The sequence below is a fragment of the Musca autumnalis genome, unplaced genomic scaffold, assembly GCF_047663935.1.
Source record: "Musca autumnalis isolate F117 unplaced genomic scaffold, ASM4766393v1 scaffold_1, whole genome shotgun sequence".
NCBI lineage: Eukaryota > Metazoa > Arthropoda > Insecta > Diptera > Muscidae > Musca > Musca autumnalis.
The window spans coordinates 59,276,956-59,293,818 of record NW_027411644.1 but is presented as its reverse complement, the minus strand read 5'-3'; the positions used below and the strand labels follow the sequence as shown (position 1 = coordinate 59,293,818).

The following is a 16,863-nucleotide window of genomic DNA, read 5'->3' as shown; positions in this document are numbered from 1 at the left end:
TGGAGGTATGTATTCAAACGCACGTTTGTATTTGTGACGTGAGTAGTCCGGTCAAAATAGACATTGAAATAGCAAAAATTCCCACAAAGCTGAATTTTGGTGGAGAGCTAGGGTTTGCCATTAGAAGCAACGTCCTAAAAGTCCCCATCGATCCCATGTGTGCAAAAAAATTATTCGGGGTCAAAGGTCAAAATTTAAGGGTTTTTATGTTTTTTTTGACCCCGAATAACTTGTTTTGCACAGATGGGATCGATGGGGACTTTTAGGACGTTGCTTCTAATGGCCAACCCTAGCTCTCCACCAAAATTCAGCTTTGTGGGAATTTTTGCTATTTCCCCCTTATACGCATGTCTATTTTGACGGGACTATGAGCTTCTGACGCAGCGATGAAAATATCGTCAGCGTACATATATAAGCAGTAAATCACCCTCTGGTGGTTGGGGGATGTAGCTTAAGAATATATTAAACAGGACAAGCCCCAAAAAGGGAACCCTGTGGGACTCCTGTAAATATATTTCTAGAGGTTGTGAAAGATTCTCCAACCTTTATTTTGAATTTCCTTGATTTGAAAAAATCTGCTGTTATTCTGCAGGTGTGATGACTAAAATCCATACCCGTCATTTTGTAAACGATGGCATTGTACCAGACATTGTCGAAGGCTCCGAAGGCCTGCTGTTCAAGGCCCTACCCACGTGGTCACCCAGTGATGACAGTGAGTGCATGTGTTGTGGATAAAAGCCAAATTGGTTATCAGGGAGTAGTTCCATGTCCTTCAGATCATTTGAAATATTCCGCAAATGAATGAACTGCAGATAGGAGACTAATTGGCCTATAACTGTCTGCCTTGGTATGGTCTTTACCGGCGGAGAGTATATTCTAAGAGTAAACTCGAGTAACATAGATTTGTAGGATGGAAGTTCGGAGGGGGAGGTTCGGAATGGGGTGGCTCGGAACAGGGAGGTTCGGTACTGGGTGGTTCGGAGCAGGATGGCTCGTAGGGTGTAAGTTCGAAACAGGGTGAATCAGAGGGTGGAAATTCGGATCAGGGTGGTTCGGAGGGTGGAAGTTCGGAACAAGATGGTTCGGAGGGTGGAAGTTCGAAGCAGGGTGGTTCGGAGCAGGTTGGTTCGGAGCAGGGTTGTTCGGAGCAGAGTGGTTCAGAAGGTGGAAGTTTGGAGCGGGGTGGATCGGAGTGTGGAAGTTCGGAGGGTGGAAGTCTGCAGCAGGGTGGTTTGGAGGGTGGAAGTCTGCAGCAGGGTGATTTGGAGGGTGGAAGTTCGGAGCTGAGTGGTTCGGAGGGTGGTAGTTTGGAGCGGGGTGGTTTGGAAGGTGGAAGTTCGGAAGAATTAATTCAACCGTAAAACCGTAAAATTGCGTTTTAAAAAAATTAGGCAAAGGTGAGGTTCTCCGCCCCACCAAAATTCAACAAAATTTATTTATTTTCACTACGGGTGTTTCCTGTACATTCCCTGAAATTTGCAAGAAAATTGGTTCAGCCGTTTTTGAGTCTATACGGAACATACTAACATACACACATTGTCTTTTGTATATATTTTTGTCCAGATTGATGTCCAGATGTTATTTTCGTGGGGATCGTATTCGGTTAATTGACACGAAAATCCAAATTAAAAACAAGTAAGAAAAGTCTATAGTCGGACGGAGCCGACCATGGGATACCCTATACCACTATCCCTGGACAATCGCTCTCCACGGAACTTCTTTTCAATGATTGTGAAAATTTAATTATCAAATATCAGAGATGTAATGTATAATACTTATGACCAAAACCAAAAAGTTATCTACCATGACAAAGACATTTTTGTAGCAGGAAAGGAAAATTTAGTTCACACAAACTAAAATGTAATGAAACCCACTTATGTAGTACTACTACTTCCGTTGTTTAACCGCTACGTTATTTGAATTTTTACAATTTCACACAAAAGTTTCAGTCCATTTTACCCGCTAAGTACTTTCTGATCTTCACGTTGGTTTGTACGCTTTTTCTTCACCATGAACTCAAACTTTGTTTAAAATTTTACGGGTTATTATTTTGACCTACAGAGCCGCTACAAAATTCGTTAAAGTTTTGTTTTTGGTCCATTTCATCCCCTGAACATTTAACGATCATCACCAAAAACTAATCATTTCTATTCTGGCCCGAACCCAACCTCCTTAAAAAATTCGTTACAATCGGTCCATAACTGCGGCCTTAAGCTTGTTTAAAATTTTTAATGGACGGACACATATCGCTAAAACGCTTTATCTCGTCGAGATATGAATTTTGGCATACCAAACGAATATTTCGTGGTGTTACATAAACTTCTGGAGAGACAATATGTAGCATGGGATAAAAATGTGGTTCTCTACACAGAACCCATTATATATTAGGCAGTAGGCCCGTTATCTAGCAAATACTTTATTGCAATTTACATCAGAGGAAAGGTCAGTAGTTTTTTTTCCATACTTAGGCTACTTTGCGAAATATATATGTCCTCAAGGAATTAAAATATCGACCAAAAATAAATTTTTTATATTTTTCATACAAAAGTAATGGTCCATTTCACCCGCTAAAGAATATCAGATCATCATTCAAAATTGTAGGCATCTTTTTCGACCTATACTCTTACTCGGTGCAAAATTTCGTGACTATTGATGTATAATTGCGACTTCTAGCGAGTTTATTATAACACTACAAACAAATAACGGAATATACCTACGTAAAATAATTATATGTGCAAACTAATATTGTGATATTTATCGTCGAAAACAAAATATGTTTCCAATATTATTTTTGCATTGCAGTTATTGCTTTCGATTGCTTTTAAAATATAAAAGAAAATTGCGTTCTTATTAATTTCATATTAGAGAAAAATAATTTATAAAAAATTTGTCATAGAAAATAATTATATGTGCAATAACGAAAATTTTTAAAAAATTCATAATAATGAACAAAATTTTTGTACATTTAACATGATATGGTATTGTCCTTGTGGATTAAGACTTATTGTAGCCTTCGTCTCATAGAACCGACTAGGTTTCTTAAGGTGTTAGTGGTGATATACTCCCATTCCGCCAATAATGCACATTTCAATTATTTCAGCTTCATGCACTCCTTTGACTTCGCGAAAACTTTGGCGGATAGTATGCCCCGAAGGTCTTCAATGGTTTTTGGCCATGAGTTATAGCTGGCCACTCCAATAACCATACATTTCGTGCCTTCAAAAACTCCTTTGTAGGTCCAACAGGGTGATTCGGGGCAATAGCCTGCTGGAAAGTCCAATTATATCTGTACAGTTCTCCAGCAATATCTATTAAGTTGTTCTCTAACAACTCAACATATGTTTCGGCATTTATTTTTGTCGGAACAAAACTTAAATTAGGCTTTCGTCCAGCTCTGAATGCAGCGAATACCATAAGAGATCCTCCTCGAAAACTTCCCAATTCTCAAATAAACTCTAACGGTATTTAATTTAAATTTTTTTCTACATTTTGCTTATGTCCTCTCACTTTTTGCTTAGTGGTAATACCTTAATTGGATTTAATTTGTAATCCCGTTAGTTGAGACATTCGATTTTAATTTACAAACCAATAAAAAATAATTATATGAGAATTATAAAACATTCGCGTCTGTCACGTCATAAAGGGAACACTTAACATCGACGAAAGTCTACTTTAAGTTTTGTTCCGACAAAAATGAGTGCCGAAACATAAATTTAGTTGTTAGAGAACAACTTAATAGATTTTGCTGGAAAACTGTACGGATAAAATTGGACTTTCCAGCAGGATATTGCCCCGAATCACCCTGTTGGACCTACAAAGGAGGTTTTAAAGGCATGAAATGTACGGTTATTAGAGTGGCCAGCTATAACTCATGACCACAAATCCATTGAAGACCTTCGGGGCTACTATCCGCCAAAGTTTTCGCGAATTCAAAGGAGTGCACGGCGCTGAAATAATCGAATTGTGCATTATTGGCGGAATAGGAGTATATCACCACTAACACCTTAAGAAACCTAGTCGGTTCTTTGAGACGAAGGCTACAACAAGTCCTAATCCACAAGGACAATACAATATCATGTTAAATGTACAACAATTTTGTTCATTATTATGAATTTTTTAAAAATTTTCGTTATTGCACATATAATTATTTTCTATGACAAATTTTTTGTAAATTATTTTTCTCTAATATGAAATTTATAAGAACGCAATTTTCTTTTATATTTTAAAAGCAATCGTAAGCACTAACTACAATGTAAAAATAATATTAGAAATATATTTTGTTTTCGACGATAAATATCACAATATTAGTTTGCACATATAATTATTTTACATGGGTATTAGGCTGTTACTCTGTTATCTGATCATGCACACCAACATAATTGGCATCAATTGAAAGGTCAAGCGTTCCACTTTCAAGTATATCTCACTTGTCCGGAATGTCACTTCCAGGAATTAAGATATAAGCTGTATATTACAAATTTTCACAAATTTCACACAAAAGTTTTGGTCCATTTAACCCTCTAAATATCATCCGATCGCCATCTCAAATTGCAAGCATCTCCTTTGTGATATACTCTTACCTTATTTAAAATTACGCGTTGATCGGACTATTATTGAGACCTACAGAGCCGCTAGAAAATTGGATAAATATTATGTTTTTGGTCTATTTCACCCACTAAATATTTTACGATCATCACCAATAAGAATAGGGATCTATTCTGATCTGAACCCGGCCTCCATCCAAAATTTCTCCATACGATCGGTCCATAATTGCGGCCTGGAGCGTGTTTACAATTTATAATGGACAGACGGACGGACGGACGGACGGACAGACACACATCTCAAAATCGCTTTATCTCGTCGAGATATGCAGATTGGTATACCACATTGGGGGTCTCCGACGAATATTTCGCGGTGTTAAATGAATTTTTACCAAAACAAACTTATAATACCCTTTTCCACATTGTGGTATAGGGTATAAAAACGGGTTATACGCGATTTACTGAACCTATTACTACAAAGTGGGTATCGTTTGAAAGCTTAAGGAAAACACCTATCGCATGTTTTTAACCGGTTCGCCTCATAATGAATTTACGCTGTTTATTTCTCCATATGCGTACTTTGACCCTTAGATTGCGATATCTCAAGAACGGTAACTCCTTTTTAAAAATCATAAGAACCATTCTTGAGGTAATTTTTGAATCTACAAAGTCAGCTTTGTTGGAATTTCTTATATTCCTATTTATACGCATGTCCATATTGACTGGGTGGTAATCGAATGAGTGGACAGGTATAGTCCATCTTCTAAGACTTCCTTAAGGTTTTAAATAAAAATACCGTGCTGCCGTCTATAAGAAGGTCCTGTCAGCTTCTATAAGAAACCCCTACGAACTTCTACACATAGCCCCTCATATCATAAATAAGAATGCTCTTTTGCTCTCTATAAGAAGCCTTCTATAGACAACTTCTGTGGTGTTTCATAAGAAATCTGGTGGCCTTCTGTATTAACCATTCTTAACATGATTTTTTTGACGAAATTAATTGAGGTTACAGATTTTGAGCTCCTAATTCCTTAAAAAATGGTTAAAACATTTTTGTTATATAAAACAATTAAAATAAGTACAAAATATTTTTTTGCATTTATTTTCAAACAGCGGTTTTTCAACTTCGCGCACGTTTTTCTGTTATTTACAGTAGCTTTATGTGACTGTTATATATTTTATTTCTATGCAGGGTTAGTACACAGAACATTTGTCGAATATATTTCGACGGTGTCATGCTTAGGTGTTCCATACGCCATTTTTCCCATTTTGAGATAATCGCATTTTGCGTCACAACTACTTGGAGCTTACTGAAGAAAATATTCACATTTTTGACTAGATATATTAGTAATAATATAGAGAAAATCTATGCCAATATTTACAGGAATATATGTAGGAATAAAATAGTTATAGAGAATTTTTTTTAAAATATATATTTTTTCGATTTGTTCCATATCCACACTTATGACACAAATGCAAAATATTGTCACATCAATCACATTGAACAAAGTGACAAACAAATTTTCCCATATTTACATCAATAAATTTGTAAGTTAATCTTTCGGACCGAAACGTTGATATCTCGGAAACAGATATAGAGCAGATAGGAAAAAGCCGACCAAAATTCAGAAAGATCATACGCGAAAACCCTAGAAGCCACCTATATCTCAAAAAGTAAAAAATGGCATATGGACCATGTTTTTACATGGACATAAATTAAGTTTGACACTGAAAGTTTAAAAAGATATCCAAACAGTAGAAACATGAAATGAACTTTTCCTTTCACATATTTTTTTGAGATTTATTGAATTGATGGAAATTTCCATCTGTATGCAAAGAAGGGCTAAGCACCTGTGGCCTTCTATAGGAATCCTTGCGACCTGCTATAAGAAGCCCTTGTTGCCTTCTATAAGAAGCTTTTGTGGGTTCTGATTAGCATCCCCATTTGCTTTCTATAAGAAGTCCCTGTGGCATTCTATATTCGTATTAAGCTCCTTTTTCATTAACACAATGAAGTTTTACGTTGGTTCAAAATCAATGACAAATTTCATTTATACAACGTAGTTTTCTTTCAGTGTAGCCCATTTGCAATACCAAACATCCTAGCAGAAATAGAAACGTCTTTACCAAATTACAAAGCTCTAGCTTAAAACTTGCGAGCTGTGTCTTGATTTCAACAGACGGACTTAGTATTTTGCCCTGATCAAGAATATACGTACTTTATAGGGTCTCCGATGAATATTTCGATGAGTTACAAACCGAATGACAAATTTAATGTTATGGTGGAGGGTATAAAAAGTGGGGGTAAAAGAGAGCGTGGTCAATTTTAATTTAATGAGTTATGGCCACTTATTGCGCACGAAAAAAGGCATTTTTATACCCTCAGCCTTTAGGCTAGAAAGGGTATATAGTACACTTTGATACGACTAAAAATGTTCCTCATCGAAATAATGGTTTTAGACCCCAAGCATGTTTGGACGAAATTCGTTTCAGACAATTTGGAGTCGATTTAGCCATGTCCATCCGTCCGTCTGTCTGTCCGTCTGGCTGGTACGCACGATAATTCTCGTACGGATCAACCGATTCGAACCAAATTTTGGGTATGGTAATCATTTGTCCAAACATAGTTTACGTTCGAAGATGGGCCATATCGGTCCTCCCTTCTGGTATCTCTCCCACAAAGTTCAAAAATTTCCTTTAAAATTGCGTGAACGATAACTCCCGAAGGAAGCAATTGATTTGGTCCAAACTTCGCACGTCATATTATTTCTTCCACATATATATCGAGTTCTAATATGGACTATATCGGTTCCCTCCATCGGGTACCTCTCACACAAAATTCGGATAACGTGAAATTAAGAGCTCCTCTCGGATCGTTCTGATTTTTTTTCAGTAGATTATTCTTGCTGCTCCTTTTACGACTGTAAAGTTTTTTTCTTGCGCAAGTCCATACTTCCTGAGATATTGACCTAAAAGCTCCAAGAAACCCTGACGGCACCAACCAAAATGGCAAATCCGCAAAATAATTCTCGAGGGGAGTTTCTGTTGGTGCAGACTTTGCACAATGTATTATTATTTCATCCAGTCATGTATCAGGTTGTAATATGGACTATATCGGTCCACTCATTCGGGTACCTATCTAGGAAAAAGTGAAGTTTAAGATTTCTCCTCGCATCGTTTTGATTCTTTTTTCAGTAGTTTGTTTGAGCGGCCTCATTTACAACGGTGCAATTTCTTTCCGGAGTAAGTCAATACTTCCTGAGATAATGGCCCAAAAGCTCCAAAACCCTGCCGGCACATACTAAAATGGCTATTGTGCAAGATAACTCTAAATCTAATTTAATATTTCGAGTCCTTTATCAAAAAGTTTGGTTACTAAAAATGTTTGGTATATGTCAGTGATTTGGTACCTACAGACTTGGTTCAAAATCGATATATTTTATATAGGGCATAACTATTGTGTTTTTTTTATTTTTTGGTCAGCGGCTGAGGTAATACCTCCGTACGCACAGTTGACTGATACTTTCTTACTTGTTCATGAATTTTTTACAAGAAATCTACCACACTTTTTTAGAAGATATTAGCTTTGTTCCAGAACTAAAAAGTTTTTAAAAATTTTACCACTTTTACACATTTTACCCGAAAAATCGTTCCCGTACACAAAAAAGTCGTAAAATGTCCACTTCTGTTTAAACAAAAATGGCGCTGAATGACGCTCTCTTTAAAAACTTTTTACACGACATATTTGGGCGAGTAAAAAAATAGTAACATGGTTGCCGGTATCTGATTGACATTTGTTCCAGTTTTTTTGTCATATTTTCCATTTTTCCGTTCCCGAACTATTTCAAAAAAACTTGTGTTTGAGGACAAATTTTTTGCAGTTCTCTCTTTTACGAGTTTTACTATTAAAAAGTACGGGAACGAAGATATTGTTTTGATCTGAAAGGCCACACCTTGAACTACTTTTGGATTCTTGCTTTTTTTTTTGAAAAATGTTGCATTGTGTTTCGACAGCAATTCGAAAGCAATAGCGGTGCCCACTGTACCTGGAAAATGAAAAAAACCCATCAGCATATGTTTTTGTGCGATCATTAAGAACCTTATAATCTTCTCCATTTTTAAGAAAATTTAAATTTCGATTTAATCTAAAAACAAGTAAGAACGGCCTTAAGTTCGGCCGGGCCGAAATCAAGAGGTACGCTTCTATGGCGGTTATATGAAGACTAGACCTATAATGATAATTAACTTCTGGAATATTTTATAACCCCATGAGACTAAATACCAAATTTCAACCATTTCGATGGAGTATTGAGACCACAACCATCAAAATATCGAAAAATGCGTTGTACCGTTCTATAAGGGCATTATGAAGGTGTGGACCTATACCTAAAAATTTCAGGTGAAAAGTTTTGTACCCCCAGCGAAGACTTAATACCAAATTTCAGCCATTTCGGAGGAATATTGACGCCACAACCTTCAAAATACGGAAAATCGGGAGATAGAGTTCTATGTGGGCTATTTTAAGGCTCCAACCGGTACCGAACAATTTCTGGGGGAAAATTGTTTACCCCAACGAAGACTAAATACCCAATTTCAACCATTTCGGAGGAATATTGCGGCCACAACTTGCAAAATACCGAAACTCGGGAGGTATTGTTCTATGGGGGCTATATGAAGGCGTGGACCTATACCGACAAAATTCTGGGGAATGTTGCATACCACCAACGAAAACTAAATACCAAATTTCAGCCATTTTGGAGTAATATTGAGGCAACAACCTTTAAAATACCGAAAATCGGGAGGTACCGTTGTATGGGGGCTATACGAAGGCGTGAACCTATGCCAAAAAATTTCTGTGAAAAAGTTGTATACCCCTAACGAAGACTAAATACCAAATTTCAGCCATTTCTGAAGAAAATTGAGGCAACAACTTTTAAAATACCGAAAATCGGGAGGTACCGTTCTTTGGGGGATATACGAAGGCGTGGACCTATAGCGACAATTTTCATATGGAACGTTTAATACCCCAAATGAAAACCAAATACCAAATTTCAGCCATTTCGGTGGATTATTGTGGCCAGAGCTTTCAAAATACCGAAAATCGGAAGGTACCGTTCTATGGGGGGCTATACGAAGGCGTGGACCTATATCGAAACATTTTTGGGGGAAGATTGTATACCCCCCAACGAAGACTAAATATCCTTTCAGCCATTTCGGAGGAATATTGAGGCCACAACCTTCAAAATACCGAAAATCGGGAGGTACCGTTCTATGGGGGCTATACGAAGGTGTGGACCTATATCGAAAACTTTCTGGGAGAGGTTGTATACCCCCCAGCGAAAACTTGTAACGTGACCGTTTCATATACATATTTCTACATGCATTCATTACCATCAACCAACAGCCAGCATAATGGACAAATTTAACTTCGGTGTAATTAACGATAATCTCTGCTGCACAATAATTCCCAATCACTTCGTGTTACCACCCGAATATATATTTCAGTTTTATTTACCGAAGTCGTCGATCACCAGCCGACAAAGTACGACAAGACGTGTGGCCCGTCCGCAGTCTCGTTACTCGTTAGCTACGAATCGAACACGCTCCTAGCAAGCTCCAGTCTCTTAGCAAGCTCCAAGCTCTTAGCAAGCTCCATGCTCTTAGTAAGCTCCAAGTCTCTTAGCAAGCTCCAGACTCCTAGCAAGCTCCAAGCTCTTAGCAAGCTCCAAGCCTCTTAGCAAGCTCAACGCTCATAGCCAGCTCGACGCTCATAGCCAGCTCAACGCTCATAGCCAGCTCAATGCTCACAGCCAGCTCCTACATATTTACCGACCTCTTTCCCCACAGCAACCTGAATACCATCGACTCGAGATATACACCCGACGACCGCCGAGCCGACAACCACCCAAAAGCATTACCGAACCACATCCGACAACTGCAGAGCCGAAAGCTACCGATTGCCCTGAGCTGACAGCAACCCGAGTCTTGTAGAGCCGAGCCACATCCGACAACTGCCGAGCCGAAAGTTACCCGATTGCCCCGAGCCGACAGCAACCCGAGTCTTGTAGAGCCGAGCCACACCCTACAGCTACCGAGCCGAAGCCATCCGACTGCCACGAGCCGACAGTAAACCGATTAGTGTGGAGCCGAGCCACACCCTACAGCTACCGAGCCGAAGCCATCCGATTGCCACGAGCCGACAGCAAACTGATTAGTGTGGAGCCGAGCCATACCAGACGATTACCGAGCCAGTGCCGATCCGACAGCCGCCGAATAACACAGACACGAACTCAACTAATAACTAATATTGCATCCACTCTCCACACACATATATTATTCGTTCATCAAACACCAAGAGTTCACAATAAAGATTAAACTTGTAAACACTCGTGTTTTACTTAAGGTTTGTGGGTCCTTAGGCCGACCCTGGCAGCGACTGAGCCTACCTCAGCCCTAAATAAAACCACCCGTTATAGACTAAATACCAAATTTCAGTCATTTCGGAGGAATGTTGAGGCCACAACCTTCAAAATACCGAAAATCGGGAGGTACCGTTCTATAAGGGCTATATGAAGGCGTGGACCTATACCGACAAAACTCTGGGGGAAAATTTTTTACCCCCAACCAAGACTAAGTACTAAATTTCAGCTATTTCGATGTAAAAATAGCTTCATTTCAGAATATCGAAAATCGGGTGGTACCGTTCTATGGGGGCTATATCAAAACGTGGACCGATATAGACCATTTGCAATACCAAACATCCTAGGAGTTATAGAAACTTCTATAACAAATTACAAAGCTCTATCTTAAAAATTCCGAGCTGTATCATGATTTCAACAGACGGACGGACAGACGGATATGGTTATATCGACTTAGAATTTTACCCTGATCAAGAATATATATACTTTATAGGGCCTCCGATGAATATTTCGATGTGGTACAAACGGAATGACATATTTAATTATTGGTGGCGACTTTAACGTCAAGAATTCCTTTTTGGGGTGATAACCTCCCCAAATCGAATGGAATCGCTCTTAATAATTGGTTAATTCGTAACTCGCTGCACATCACAAGAATTTGTGATGGCTCCTCATTTTTAGACCATTTCTTGGTAAATTCTAGCTTACTAAATGTTTTAAATCCAAATTATGAGACAAAATGTTTGTCCGGTTTCTCTGATCATTTCCCATAGGAACTTAGCCTTCGTTTCAGTGACTTTCAATACCTTCTAAAAGTTCCCCGAATCTATAGATCATATGAGGAGACAAATTGGAATAATTTTCGAGATGATATCACCTCAAGCTTGTCAGAAGATTTCCCACCACTTCACCGGAATCTTAATAATAGTGATATATATGAATACATTAATTCTTTTTCATCCTCAGTTGATTTGATTGCTGAAAGGCATTCAGTAACGATGAACGTAAAGGCAAAGAGTTTTATTCCCTCGTTAAACATACGAAAGTTACTCCGTATTAAGTATGATATGCAAAAAAAGTTAAAAAAAACATTTACCATCGTACCTTAAATAGGAGGCATCCCGAGTATGTTTTAACATTAAAGCAAATTCAATCCACTCCTCCGAATAGAGATGAGTCGGAAATAGCACCAACGGTTGTTAGAGTTTTAGCAGGTTCATCTGAACCTTTATGCAGGTTTGATGTGAATTCATCGTTATTAATCAATTCAGATTCAGCTTTTACATCTTTAAATCAAGTTAAGGATGAAGTTAGCTTATGAAATAATAAGAGATCCTCGGGCCCTGACAACATATCAAATTATTAAATTAAAAAACTACCCACTAAAGCTTTGGAATTTTTAACCATAATTTTCAATAACTGTATTAACAACTGTTATTTTCCCAATACTTGGAAAATGGCAAAAATAGTTCCGATCGTAAAGAAACCCGGAAACTATGATGTTAAGAATATAAGACCAATTTCGTTGCTATCAAACCTTGGTAAATTGTTAGAAAAAATAATTATGAAAAAATTAAAGACGATGTGGTAGACGAATTTATTCCAGAATACCAGTTCGGGTTTAAAAAAGGTCACTCAACTACTCATGCGCTACTAAAATTCCATAATGACGTTATAGAGAATCTTAGAAATCGTGAATGTACAGTTGCTGTCCCCCTTGACATTGAGAAGGCCTTTGATCACGCATATCATAATGGAATACTTTTCAAATTAATAAACATTGGGTTTAATTAGACCCCAAGTATGTTTGGACGAAATGTGTTTCAGACAATTTGGAGTCGATTTAGCAATGTTCGTCCGTCTGTCTTGCTGGCTGGTGTGCACGATAACTCTCGAACGGATGAACCGATTTGGTCCAAAATTTGGCTTTCGCAATATTTTGTCCAGCACATCGTGAAATTTCTACCAAACTTAGATGAGGTTCCAATATGGACTCAATCGGTCCACGCCTTCGGGTACCTCCCATACAAAATTTCGGAAAAGTTCAGTTTAGGACCAGCTTTCGAATCGTTTTGATTTCTGTTGTAACAACTTGAATTCACGGCCCCCCATACGGCGGTTCAATTTTCACCAGGGGCAAAACATTACTACCTGAGAAAATACCCTGAACATTTCAAAAAACCCTATGACACCGTATGTAGTGGTTGGAGCGCAAGATAACTCTCGAACGGACTGCCGATTCGAGCCAAAATTTGGCCTGCATAATATTTTGTCCAAACTAAGTTAAAGTTCAAAGATAAGCCATATCGGTTCACTGCTTTAGGTACCTCCCCCACAAAAGTTAAAACATGTTCGAAAAAATTGTGCGCACGATAACTCTTGTAGGGAAGGACCGATTTGATCAGGTTTGAATATGGTCTATATTTGCTCATTCCGAACCCGAACCTCCCACACAAAATTTCGGATAAGTTCACTGTACTACTTCCCATACTTCTTGGGAAAACAGCCCCAAAGTTTTAAAAAACCTCTATGGCACCATATGTAGTAGTTGGCGAGCACAAGAACTCCCGAACTGATAAATCGATTTGGTCCGAAATTTGGCCTTCGCCATATTTTGTCCAAACTTAGTTTAACTTATAAAATCGATCATCTCCATATCGATCATCTCCTTAGGATACCTCCCCCACAAAAGTTCAACATTTGTGTCCAAGTGCAGTTTAGGGTCTGTTCGGAGATCCTTTGGAAAGTTATACCGATGATGTTCTCTGTGGTCCTGTTTACAGCCATGTAATGTTTTCCGTGGACAAGTCCATGCTTCCTGGCATACTGGTCCAACAGGTGTACAATAACCAACTGAAATGACTAGTGGGCGCGATATCTATCGATAAGATATGACTCTCAAAATAATATCCACTTCCGTAATGCACTATGTCGGTCCATTCCCTCCTCCGCAAAACTTTTGAACTTTAATCCTAATCCAAATTTTTGTCGGCAAGTTCAAATGTCCAAAAAGTGCCACAAAATTCTGAAAAGACCCTAAATACATTCGATCTGTCCGAAGATGAAAGTTCCAATTCACATAGGCTGAGGGTACATATATGTATGTCTGTAGGTAAAGCCGACTGATACTTTTTTACTTTTTATTAATGTAGACATACGTGTATATGGTGGAAAATATAAACAGGTCATAACAAAAAATAAATAAATAAATAAATAAATAAATAAATAAATAAATAAATAAATAAATAAATAAATAAATAAATAAATAAATAAATAAATAAATAAATAAATAAATAAATAAATAAATAAATAAATAAATAAATAAATAAATAAATAAATAAATAAATAAATAAATAAATAAATAAATAAATAAATAAATAAATAAATAAATAAATAAATAAATAAATAAATAAATAAATAAATAAATAAATAAATAAATAAATAAATAAATAAATAAATAAATAAATAAATAAATAAATAAATAAATAAATAAATAAATAAATAAATAAATAAATAAATAAATAAATAAATAAATAAATAAATAAATAAATAAATAAATAAATAAATAAATAAATAAATAAATAAATAAATAAATAAATAAATAAATAAATAAATAAATAAATAAATAAATAAATAAATAAATAAATAAATAAATAAATAAATAAATAAATAAATAAATAAATAAATAAATAAATAAATAAATAAATAAATAAATAAATAAATAAATAAACTGAGTCGATTATGAAAGTAGAGCTAAAAATATGAGACACGTCTATCGGCGTTTTTAAACTTTACATCCAAATTTTGTTGCACAGTGTAATATGTTAACTGTTAACATTTCCAAAATTCAATGTACCATTATTCCTTTGTGGCTGATGCAATCGAATTTTTGTCTAGAATATGTCCACACATATGCCCTATGAACTGTTCAATCAACGGCATAACCGGTCACCACATTGGTGAGTGTGGGTTATCTCTGAGATTTTCCTCTTTTATTTGTAAAAACATCTTCGAAAATCAGCCCAAACTAAACTCGAAATTATTAAAATACTTAATTGGAATTTGAAATTTTTCTACAGAAGCTGGAAATACACAACTCGGATTTCTAATTGGATTCACTAAGGGACATATTATTAAATTATATATTTTTACATAGGACAGTCCCACCATGCATGTAAACGTAAAACTTTTGAAATTATTAACTTTTTACAAATATTTTCATTTTATTAGAAAACAAAACACTTTAAATTTTAATTCAATCAGACACAAGTGTTTCTTTCATATCTGTGAACTGATTTTTCCTATTTGTCACAAAAAAAAAAAAAAAAAACAAAATTGAATAAAAATATTCCGATTACAAAAAAAAAGAAAAAAAAAATAGAAAATGCTATTTTATTTTCAGACGGCCTATCGATATTTTTATTTTAAATTTGTAATCTAAAACAAAATTTATTTACGTTTATTTTTAGGCGAGGGGAAGACATAAAGAATGGCAATGAGTTGCTTAAATGGCATAGCATTTAGCGGTTATAGAAAAATAAACGCACATATTGTGCGTGAAGTGTGTTTGTTGTTGGAATATGTTATTAATTTTTATTGTTTTTTTTAACAAAACAAACAATTATTTCTTTTTAATATTTTTGGTAAATAATTGAATATCAAAAAACATTTTTTTTTTTGGTTAAAAATCTTAAATTCAATTGAAACAACTTACTTGGTTTTTAATATCAACAGCAACTTATTTATCCAAATAATATAAAATTGTTTAAATATTTTTTTTTTTTTATTTTTCTATGATGTTATTTTTCGGCTTAAGGTCAGTAAAAAGCGTTGTTTATTTATTTTTGATGATTTTCTTTATTTATTCCGATATTTCGATTGACATCGTCAATCATCTTCAGGGAAATTCGTTGAGAAAAGCTGTTGGTTTCTTTCACCGTTTGTGCTAATTTTTTTTTATTTTTGTATAAGTATATTATTTTCCACAACAATTTCTATAGAATTATTTTTATTATTTTATAATACAACACTCTTTTAAATTTTGCTTTTTATCTTGTTGTTATACTTTTTATAACATTTAACAAATTTATGTGGATTTTATTTTTGACCATCAAAAAGACACACATTTAACCACAGCCAATACACAAACACACTAACACAACTGTCAAATCGACACGTTCATGACAAAAAAAAAAAAAAAATAGACAGATAAGCTACCAAGCTGCGTGAGAAGTACACGAAATGCCCAAAAATGCCCAAATGATAAATTTCAAATCAAATAATATTTCTTTCCAATTATATTTTTGTATTTATTTTTAATATTTTTCTTTCACTTCTTGCGCCCATTCGTTATCATTACTTAATACTGATTTTTTTGTTAGTCGATAGATGGCGGACAACATCTGCTGCTGCGTTTGTTATTTATTTTTGATTTTTCTTTTCTTGTTATTTTTTAGTATTTTTCTTTATGCCGGTAGTGTAATTACGAGAGCACTTCTTTTGTTTGTGGTATTTGTATTTTGTTTTAGCGCCACGCTTAAATTGTTACGCGCCTAAATTGTTGGCAAAACATTAACGAATGAGAAGTAACGCGTCGAACGAAGCGAACGAATACGACACAACCGACCGTTCTTTAAGGTTTAACAGTAACAACTGTTTTGCTATGTTTGGCCATAACAACGACAAAGGGTTCTGATTTTCCCCGTCATTGTCCAAAACGAAAAGAACAACAAATGCTTCTTCACACCCTCCAGCACGCTGGCAGCAGAGCGCAGCCAGATAAGAAGAGATAAGGCGAAAATATTTGGTTAACAGTGATGGGGAATGTTTTCTAACAGTAAATGACTGTGTATGTAAGAGGTGAAAAGTACACGATTTAAGTTAAGTTTAGTTTTCCACCACAA

General features: G+C 35.9%; 1 protein-coding gene across 1 annotated transcript in view; it reads right to left on the bottom strand.

Annotated features, from left to right (window-relative positions):
- Positions 1 to 16,588, bottom strand: part of LOC141398470 (atrial natriuretic peptide receptor 2) — a 513,388-nt gene extending 496,800 nt beyond the window's left edge. Inside the window, exon 1 of the mRNA XM_073975758.1 lies at positions 15,675 to 16,588. The gene's annotated coding sequence lies outside the window, so the exon portion shown is untranslated. The remainder of the gene's footprint in view (positions 1 to 15,674) is intronic.
- Between the last annotated feature and the right edge of the window lie 275 nt (positions 16,589 to 16,863).